The sequence below is a fragment of the Acomys russatus genome, chromosome 3, assembly GCF_903995435.1.
Source record: "Acomys russatus chromosome 3, mAcoRus1.1, whole genome shotgun sequence".
Taxonomy (NCBI): domain Eukaryota; kingdom Metazoa; phylum Chordata; class Mammalia; order Rodentia; family Muridae; genus Acomys; species Acomys russatus.
Window position 1 is genome coordinate 81,665,304 of NC_067139.1, and position 9,000 is coordinate 81,674,303.

At 43.5% G+C, this 9,000-nt stretch overlaps 1 pseudogene; it reads right to left on the minus strand.

Annotated features, from left to right (window-relative positions):
* Nucleotides 1–7,562: 7,562 nt before the first annotated feature.
* Nucleotides 7,563–8,190, minus strand: LOC127187152 (60S ribosomal protein L11-like; annotated as a pseudogene).
* Nucleotides 8,191–9,000: the final 810 nt, after the last annotated feature.

Sequence of the window (9,000 nt, forward strand, 5' to 3'; positions counted from 1 at the left end):
GGATTAAAGAGCCACCACAGAAGATCATTCGGATAGTTATTAAACCTGCTATCTGTAAAATTAAGGCTTTTCTATGCCTACCCTAGCCCCGAAGATCTATTCTATTTATTAAAAAGCGTCAGGCACTATAGCTGGGCAGATACTCAGCTATTCTAGCCCAACTATGCTGCCCTAACCTACTTCCCGGTTATGTGACCTACTACTGCCATCTTAGTCTCGCCCTCCCTGCTCCTACTTCATCCACATCCTCAGGGCAACTCCCTCATGACAACCGTCTTCTCTCTCCTCCACCTGGGACGCCCCCTCCTGGGATCGGAAGTCCCATCTTAATTCTCCTGCCTAGGTATAGGCTGCTCAGCACTTTATTAACCAATCAGTGGTTATGGTTTTGGTTATCACTTATTTAGTGGCTAATATCTACTTATAAGCAAGTACATAAATACATACCATATTTTTCTTTCTGAGTCTGGGTTACCTCACTCAGGAGGATTTTTTTTTAACTTTCATCCATTTGTCTGAAATTTTCATGATGTCATTTTTTAAAAACAACAGCTGAGTAACACTCCATTGTGTAAATGTACCACAATTTTTAAAAAATCCATTCTGTTGAGAGGCATCTAGGTTGTTTCCAGTTTCTGGCTATTATGAATAAAGCCGCGATGAAAATGGCTAAGCAATTGTCCCTGCAGTACAATGGAGTGTCCTTTGGGTAGATGCCCAAGAGTGGTATAGCTGGGTCTTGAGGTAGATTGATTCCCAACATTCTGAGAAAGTGCCATATTGATGTGTATAGTGGCTGTACAGACTTGCACGCCCACCAGCAATGGAGGGGCATGTTCATTCTCACAAGCCTGAGCTCTCATTTGTGTTGCTGGTCTTAGCCATTCTGACAGATGTAAGATGGAATCTCAAAGTAGTTTTGCTTTTTAGTTCCCTGACAGCTAAGGGCGTTGGACATTTCTTAGTGTTTCTCAGCCATTTGAGTTTCCTCTATTGAGAAATCTCTGTTTATTTCTGTACTTTTATTTTTAAAGTGAGTTGTTTGGGTTTTTGAGTTTCTTGTCTTGAGTTCTTTTTATATTTTGGATACCAGTCCTCTTTTGGATATGCAGTTAGTAAAAATATTTTCTCATTATGTAGGCAGCTGCTTTGTCCAAATGATGGTGTCTTTTGACATACAGAAGCTTTTCAGTTTCACAAAGTCCTGCTTATTAATTTTTTATCCTAGTGCCTGTACTGTTCAGAAAGTTGTCTTCTGTGCCAATGCATTCAAAACTGTTTCCCACTTTCTTGTGGATTAGGTTCAGTGTGTCTGGTTTTATGTTGAGGTCTTTGATCCACTTGGACTTGAGTTTTGTTCAGGGTGATTAGTATGGATCTATTTGCACTCCTCTACAAGCAGACATCCAGTTAGACCAGCACCATTTGTTGTCTTTTTTTCCAGTGTGTATTTCTGGCTTCTTTATAAAAAATCAGGTGCCCATATTGTGTGGATTTATATCTCTATTTTCAATTGCATGCCATTGATCAACCTGTCTGTTTTTATGCCTGTACCATGCAGTTTTTATTACTACAGCTCTGTAGTACAGTTTGACATCAGAGATAGTGATACCTCCAGAAGTTCTTTTTTTTATTTTTATTTTTTATTTATTTATTTATTTTTTGAGACAGGGTTTCTCTGTGTAGCCTTGGCCATCCTGGACTCACTTTGTAGACCAGGCTGGCCTCGAACTCACAGCCGATCTGCCTGCCTCTGCCTCCGGAGTGCTGGGATTAAAGGTGTGCGCCACCACGCCCAGCTCTGAAGTTCTTTTTTTATTCAGGATAGTTTTAGCTATCCATATGAAGCTGAGGGTTGTTGTTGCAAGCTCTGTGAAGAACTGTGTTAGAATTTTTATGTGGAGTACATTGAATCTGTAAATTGCTTTTGGTAGGATGGTCATCTTTACTATGTTAGTCCTACGGATCCATGAGCATGGGACATCTTTCCATCTTTTGATATCTTTTTCAATTTATTCTTCAAAGACTTGAAGTTTTTATTATACAAGTCTTTTATTTGCTTGGTTAGAGTTACGCCAAAATATTTTATATTATTAGAGGCTGTGGTGAAAGGTGTTGCTTCTCTGATTTCTCTCTCAGTCCATATGTTATTTGTATACAGGAGGGCTACTGAGTTTTGTTTTTTTTATTATTAAAGTTAATCTTGTATCCAGATTCTTCACTGAAGGTGTTTATCCGCTATAGGAGTTCCCTCGCAGAACTTTTAAGATCACTTATGTATACTGTCATATCATTTGCAAATAAGAATACTTTGATTTCTTACTTTCCAGTTTGTATCCCTTTGCTCTCCTTCAGTTGTCCTATTGCTCTAGATAAAACTTTAAGCCCTATATTAAATAGATATGAAGAGAGTGGACAACTGTAGACTTAGATTTTTCAAAAAACTTACTTCATCTGGGGTTCTTAAACACTTCTGCCTCCATTCTAACCCAGCGACCTGAGGTAAGGGAGAAAGACAATTAGTGTGAAAGGGGGTTGTGGACCTCTTTAGATGCAGTTCCCTGGGGCAAGTCCAGATTTTGTTGTCAGGATACCAGATATCAGAAGACCAGCAAACAGCAAACAACAGCAGCCCAGGCATGACTTAGTAGAAATGGCAAGACCAGCAAAGCAGTGTGAACTGTTGCAAAGTACATGATGCAAGAATGTTGTCTGGTTGTCCTTGGCTTCTATTTATCCTTCCTCAGAGCCCACCCAAGGATGTTTGTCAGCTGGCAAAACCCACGCCCTTGCACCAGACAGCTCCCACCAAACCATCACGTGCCATCTCACGAGTCTGACTTCAGCTAACGAAGATCACAAGTCTGTCTTCAATGGTGGGAAAACACTCCCACATCCCATACTTGGGACAAAAAAACAAAAACAAAAACAAAAACAAAACACATTTATACTACATAACTGAGTCTTCAAACAAAACAGGAACTTCACTTCAGACAACCTTGTCTTGTTCCTGATTTTAGTGGAATTGCTTTGAATTTCTTTGCATTTAATTTGATGTTGGCCATAGGTTTGCTGTAAATTGCCTTTATTATGTTTAGGTTTGTTGCTTGTATCCCTGATCTCTCCATGACTTTTTATCATGAAGGGGTGTTGGATTTTGTCAAAGGCTTTTCTACATCTAATGAGATGATCATGTGGTTTTTTTTTTTTAATTTTCAGTGTATTTATATGTTAATTCTTATATGTAAATTGTTATATGTAAAATGTTATTAATTTTTGTATATTGAACAATTCTTGCATTTCTTGGATTAAATTTACTTAGTTATGGTGGCTAGTTTTTTTTTTTAAATGTGTTCTTGGATTTAGTTTGCAAGTATTTTATTGAATATTTTTGCAACTATGTTCATAAGGGAAATTGGTTTGTAATTATCTTTCTTTGTTGAGTCTTTATATGATTTGGGTATCAGAGTAATTATGACCCATAAAACGAATGGTCAAAGCAGAAATAAAGACTTCCTAGAATTCAGTGAAAATGAATATATAACAAACCCAAATTTATGGGACACAATGAAAGTAGTTTGAAGAGGAAAGTTCATAGCATTAAGTGCCTACATTAAAAAAAAAATTTTTTTTTAAAAGGAAAAGATCTCATACTAGCAACTTAATAGCACACCTGTTGTTGATGATATATACCTTTATTCTGTGGTGGTCTGAGAGATAAAAGTGACTTTGCAGCTGGGCATGGTGGCGCAAATCTGCAATCCCAGCACTCAGGAGGCAGAGGCAGGTGATCTCTGTGAGTTCGAGGCCAGCCTGGTCTACAAAGCAAGTCTAGGACAGCCAAGGCCACACAGAAAGACCCTGTCTCAAAAAACCAAAAGCCAAACAAACAAAGGTGACCTTGGAAAACTGAGGTGCCCACTCTCACAGCAAACATTCTGGAAGGTGCTGGTGTTTTCAGTGTTGAGAGCCAGACAGACCCAAGGCTTTCCCAAAGGCCGTGATGAAAGGACAAAGGGGACCCAGTTCTGTGTCCTTGTCCAGAGCCTTTGGAGCGGAGACTAGGGCCTCAAAGGAGTAAAGGTTTTGGTTCCTAGCAACCCCGCTTTCCCCTGAAGGGCTATGGTTATCAGTGCTAAGGCAGCTGGGTCTGAGGTGTCCAGAATTCTTTTTGCCAACATTGTCTGACTTAGCTCTCCAGTGACCTTGGCCATCATCTCCCCTATAAATAATATACAGCACCTTGCACTTCTTTTGGTTTTTTTAAAATCTTTTTGTAGTTGATTCTTTGCAAATTTCAGCTTATGTGCCCAATCCCACTCATCTCCCCTAACCTCCATACCTACCCTCTGCCTTTGTAACCTCACCCTAAAGGAAAAAAGTAATAAAACAAACACCTCCCTGTGGGAGCTGCAATGTGCCACACTGGACACGCTTTTGTCCACACAGCTTCACCTGCAAGTGTTAATTAGCGCGGTTCAAAGCCTCTAGCTCCTGCCACACTTTGTCTGTTTGTTGAGACAGGGTCTCTCTGTGTAGCCTTGGCTGTCCTGGACTCACTTTGTGGACCAGGCTGGCCTTGAACTCATAGAGATCCGCCTGCCTCTCCCTGCCGAGTGCTGGGATTACAGGTGTGCGCCACGCTGTCAATACTGGATGCTCAGCAGGACTCCTCTCAGATATCCTGCAGCTTTGGATCTGCAGGACTGGCCACCACCACAACCAGCAGCTCATGGCACCTGCAGAGAATACCTATCAATTACCATGAACAAACTAACAAACCGAAAGAGCACATAGCATAGTTAAGTCGGACAGTGCACTGAGACCACTCTCAGTTCTGGATCCAGGAATGTCCTGTTCCTTTCCCATGACCCTCACAACCCTGCTGTCCTCGCCGGGGGTCTGTGTGTCTTTGTGTCTGACAGCGTCAGTTCCTTCCCTGTTAGGTAAGCAGCAATGAGCCAAGACTGTCTCTGCATCACGCCAGGGAAAGAGTAGGAGAAATTAACTTCTATTAGTGCATTCTTAAGCTGATCAAGGGTTTCTGAAACTCTGCCAGGTGTGCTGTGTGTGTGTGTGTGTGTGTGTGTGTGTGTGTGTGTGTGTCTGTGTATTTCCAGTGTGTGTGTGTCTGTGTGTGTCTGTATGTGTGTGATTCCTGTGTGTGTGTTTCCAGTATGTGTGTGTGTGTCTGAGTGTGTGTGTGCGCTTCCAGTGTGTGTGTGTATGTGTCTGTGTGAGTGTGTGTGTTTCCAGTGTGTATGTTGTGTGTCTGTGTGAGTGTGTGTGTGTGTGTTTTCTTACATAGCCCAGATCTGACATAGGAAGGAGGACATACATGCTAGCGAATCCCTTCCCGATTAGGAACCTCTTTTTTCGGTTGTTGCTTTAAAACTGTGTCTAATGTAACCAAGGCTAGTTGTTGTTGTTGGTTTGTTGGTTGGTTTTTGAGACAGGGTCTCTCTGTGTAGCCTTGGCTGTCCTGGACTCACTCTGTAGACCAGGCTGGCCTCAAACTCATAGCAATCTGCCTGCCTCTGCCTCCCAAGTGCTGGGATTAAAGGCGTGCGCCACCATGCCTGGCTCCCAGGCTGACTTTGAACTTGCTATGCAGTCAAAGTTGACTTTGCAATTCTAATCTTCCTACCTCCACCTTTGCAGCTTTGACAGGTGTTAGGAGAATAGATGGCAGAAATCTATGTAAACCCACCTTTCTGTCCACAACATCATTCATTACCGAACAGCAAGTTGACAAGATGAAGTGGCTTCACAGGCAGCAATTTGCCAGATAATCCCACCCACATTATCAGTCTGGCCAAGATGGTCCCAGGTTATTTTATTTCAGCCTTAGTTACTAATATTAACTCTCATATCACATAACACATAGTAAATCTCCCTCCATAGATGCATGTATCTGAGTTACGGAACTAATCCAGGCTAGCAAGGCTAGAGCAGCGTTCAAGAGGTCCGAAGTGGGCTGATAGAAACACTCTGGCATCTGGATTGGTAAGATAGCAAACCCAACCAGCCTCAGGCAAGAAGCTGCAGTTAAGGCTGAGGCAAGGCCCAGAGCAATGGTGCATGGAGGAGTCCCTCTGCAAGGCTGGAACAATTGGAGCAGAACAGACGGTTCAGGTCCAAACAGGAGAGCAGATGGATGGGCAGATGGTAGTCACATATGCCATGTCAACACTAGAGGACCAGGCTTACGTGAGTCCAAGGGACCATCAGGAGTGTTCTGCCTGTTGGTTTTTGATGAGCACACTAGGTATAAAATAACAAGTGGGTGCAGGATGTTGTCACTTTCTGGGTCCAAGTGAGGGAGTCATACCATTTCTGTGATCTGCCATATCCTTTAACTTATTGGGCCCAGTTTCCCTGATATTTTATTTATTTATTTATTTTAATTTTATTTATTTTTTATTTTGGTTTCTCTTTTTTATAATTTTTAATTAATTTACTAATGTATTCACTTTGCATCCTTTCTCTCTTCCCAGTTCCACCCTTCCTCCCCCTCTCTCCTTCCCTATTTCTTGGAAAAGGGGAGCCCTCCTACCCACCCACCCTAAATCATCAAGTCAAATCACTCAGGACTAAGTTTGTCCTTTTCCCCTGTGGCCTGTCAGGGGGAAGTGATAAAAAACAAGCAACAAAAGCCCATATCACGAAAAACAAAAGAACAAAAAAAGAGTCCATATCAGAGACAGACTCCACTCCCCTTACTAGTGGACCCACATGTAACCTGAGCGGCCCATTGTTGGAGGTTGGTCTGATGTATTGTGATGCTAATTACTGCTTGCTATCTTTTAATGTACCCCAAATATTGCTGTGTAACCTTTCCTAAAAACTTATTCCTGTTTGGCCAATAAAAAGACATACACCTGGGCAGGCAAATAGAATAGGCATGGCTAAGATTCACAGGCCTGCCAAGGTTTCTCTGTGTAGACCTTGCTATCCTGAAACTGGCTCTGTAGACCAAGCTGGCCTCAAACTCACAGAGATCCACCTGCCTCGGCCTCCTGAGTGCTGGGACTACAGGCGTGCACCAACACATCCAGAGTTACAATTTTTCACCTAAATATTTATTTATTTTATTTGGATGAATGTTTTGCATACGTGTATGTCTGTTCACCGTGTATATACCTGGTGCCCTGAAGGTCAAAGGAGAGAGTTGTGTTCCCTGGAATTGAAGTTACAGATGGTTGTCAGTCAGTCACCAAAAGTGTTCCTAACTGCTGAACACTCTCTCCAGAACTCCCTGATAGGGCTGTTTGTATTTATTTATTTATTTATTTATTTATTTATTTATTTATTTATTTATTGCATTTCTGAGATTTTTTGTTTGTTTGTTTTGTTTTTCGAGACAGGGTTTCTCTGTGTAGCCTTGGCCATCCTGGACTCACTTCGTAGACCAGGCTGGCCTCGAACTCACAGTGATCCGCCTGCCTCTGCCTCCCGAGTGCTGGGATTAAAGGCGTGCGCCACCACGCTCGGCTTCTGAGAAATTTTTTATTGGCTTTTTGGATAAAATTTATTTGCCAGGAAGGATGGTCCATCTCATTTCACTTCGGCTGGGACCAGCGCATGGCCTCCTCTTTGCTGATCCTGTGTTTGGCCCCAGTGCAGCCTGTCCTGCGCTTCTTGTCTGCGATGCTGAGACCTGGCCTACCCAGCACCACCGTGAAGTCCGGGCCGTAGACGCCAATGCTCCGGTCGTATTTGATGCCCAGATCGATGTGTTCTTGAATCTAAAAACCAAAGTTTCCAGAATCTGAGAAGTTATTTTTCCGTAACTCGTGCTTCAGCACCTTCAGGCCTTTCTCCAGAATTTCTTCTGCCTTGGCTCCACGCCCTGTGTAGTGAAGAGCGACCTTTTCATTTCTCCTGATGCCGAAGGACCTGGCGGTGTATCCGGCTTTGGAATATACAGGTGTCTGGCCCGTGAGCTGCTCCAACACCTGGGCTGCCCGGGTCCGTCTGTCTCCGCTCTCCCCGACACAGCTATGAAAGCAGGGCTTGTATATGTAAAGTTCCCACATGGGGTTCCCCTTTTCACCTTGACCTTGTGCCACGATGGAGAACAGAAGAGAGAGCCTCTGACATGATTTTAGTATGTTCATGTGTCCCGCAGTCTCAATTCTCCCTACTCGGTTTATAGTGTAGCACTCTTTCTACTCCCAGGAACAAGTCGTTTGTTACTCCGTGTCTCATGGGCAGTGTCAGGCAGCCGGTGCTGTCTGCTTGCCAACCAGGAGCACAGTCATCCTCCACCCTCAAGATGGAGTCAGAAGCTGCTTGTGAACGGAGTAACTCGGGACAGTGCACAGCCGAACTGCGACAAGCCTGCGCCATCATGCCAGGCTTAGGTACCTCTCAATGAGGGAACCGCACTGGCTGGCTCCAGCTTTGTCCCTGGGTGGACCATAGCAGATGTCAGGGCTGGCCTCTTGAGGTAGTGATAGGGTAGAGGAGTGATGCCGCGTGAGAGGTGGCAGTGGGGGGTAACAGCATGGGAGCAGGAAGGGCCAGGTGATCCTGCGCGGTTACAACAGTCTGGAGTAGCTGTCTTCCAACATAGGGTTTTTTTTTCTTTTTAAGATTTATTTATTATGTATACAGTGCTTCGCCTGCATGTGTGCCTGTACACCAGAAGAGGGCATCAGAGCCTTTAGTTCTGCCCCCACCCCAGACAAAATTTCTCTGTGCAGCTCTGACTGTGGCCTGGAACTTACAGAGACCTGCCTGCCTTTGCCTCCTGAGTGCTGGGGTTAAAGACATGCATCACCACAGCCAGCTTAAGTCTTTCTTTAACCAGCAGAGAAAATGAAGCCAAGTAAGACGGATGGCAACAGGGTGACCAGCTCTCAGGCTCCTGATGTCCTCTCCCTGAAAGGATGAATTCTACTTTGGAAGTATGAACTAGATAAAATAAATACTTTCTCCCTGTCTACGTTAGGGTTTCCACTGATGTGATAAAAAAAACACCACAAGCAAAATCTA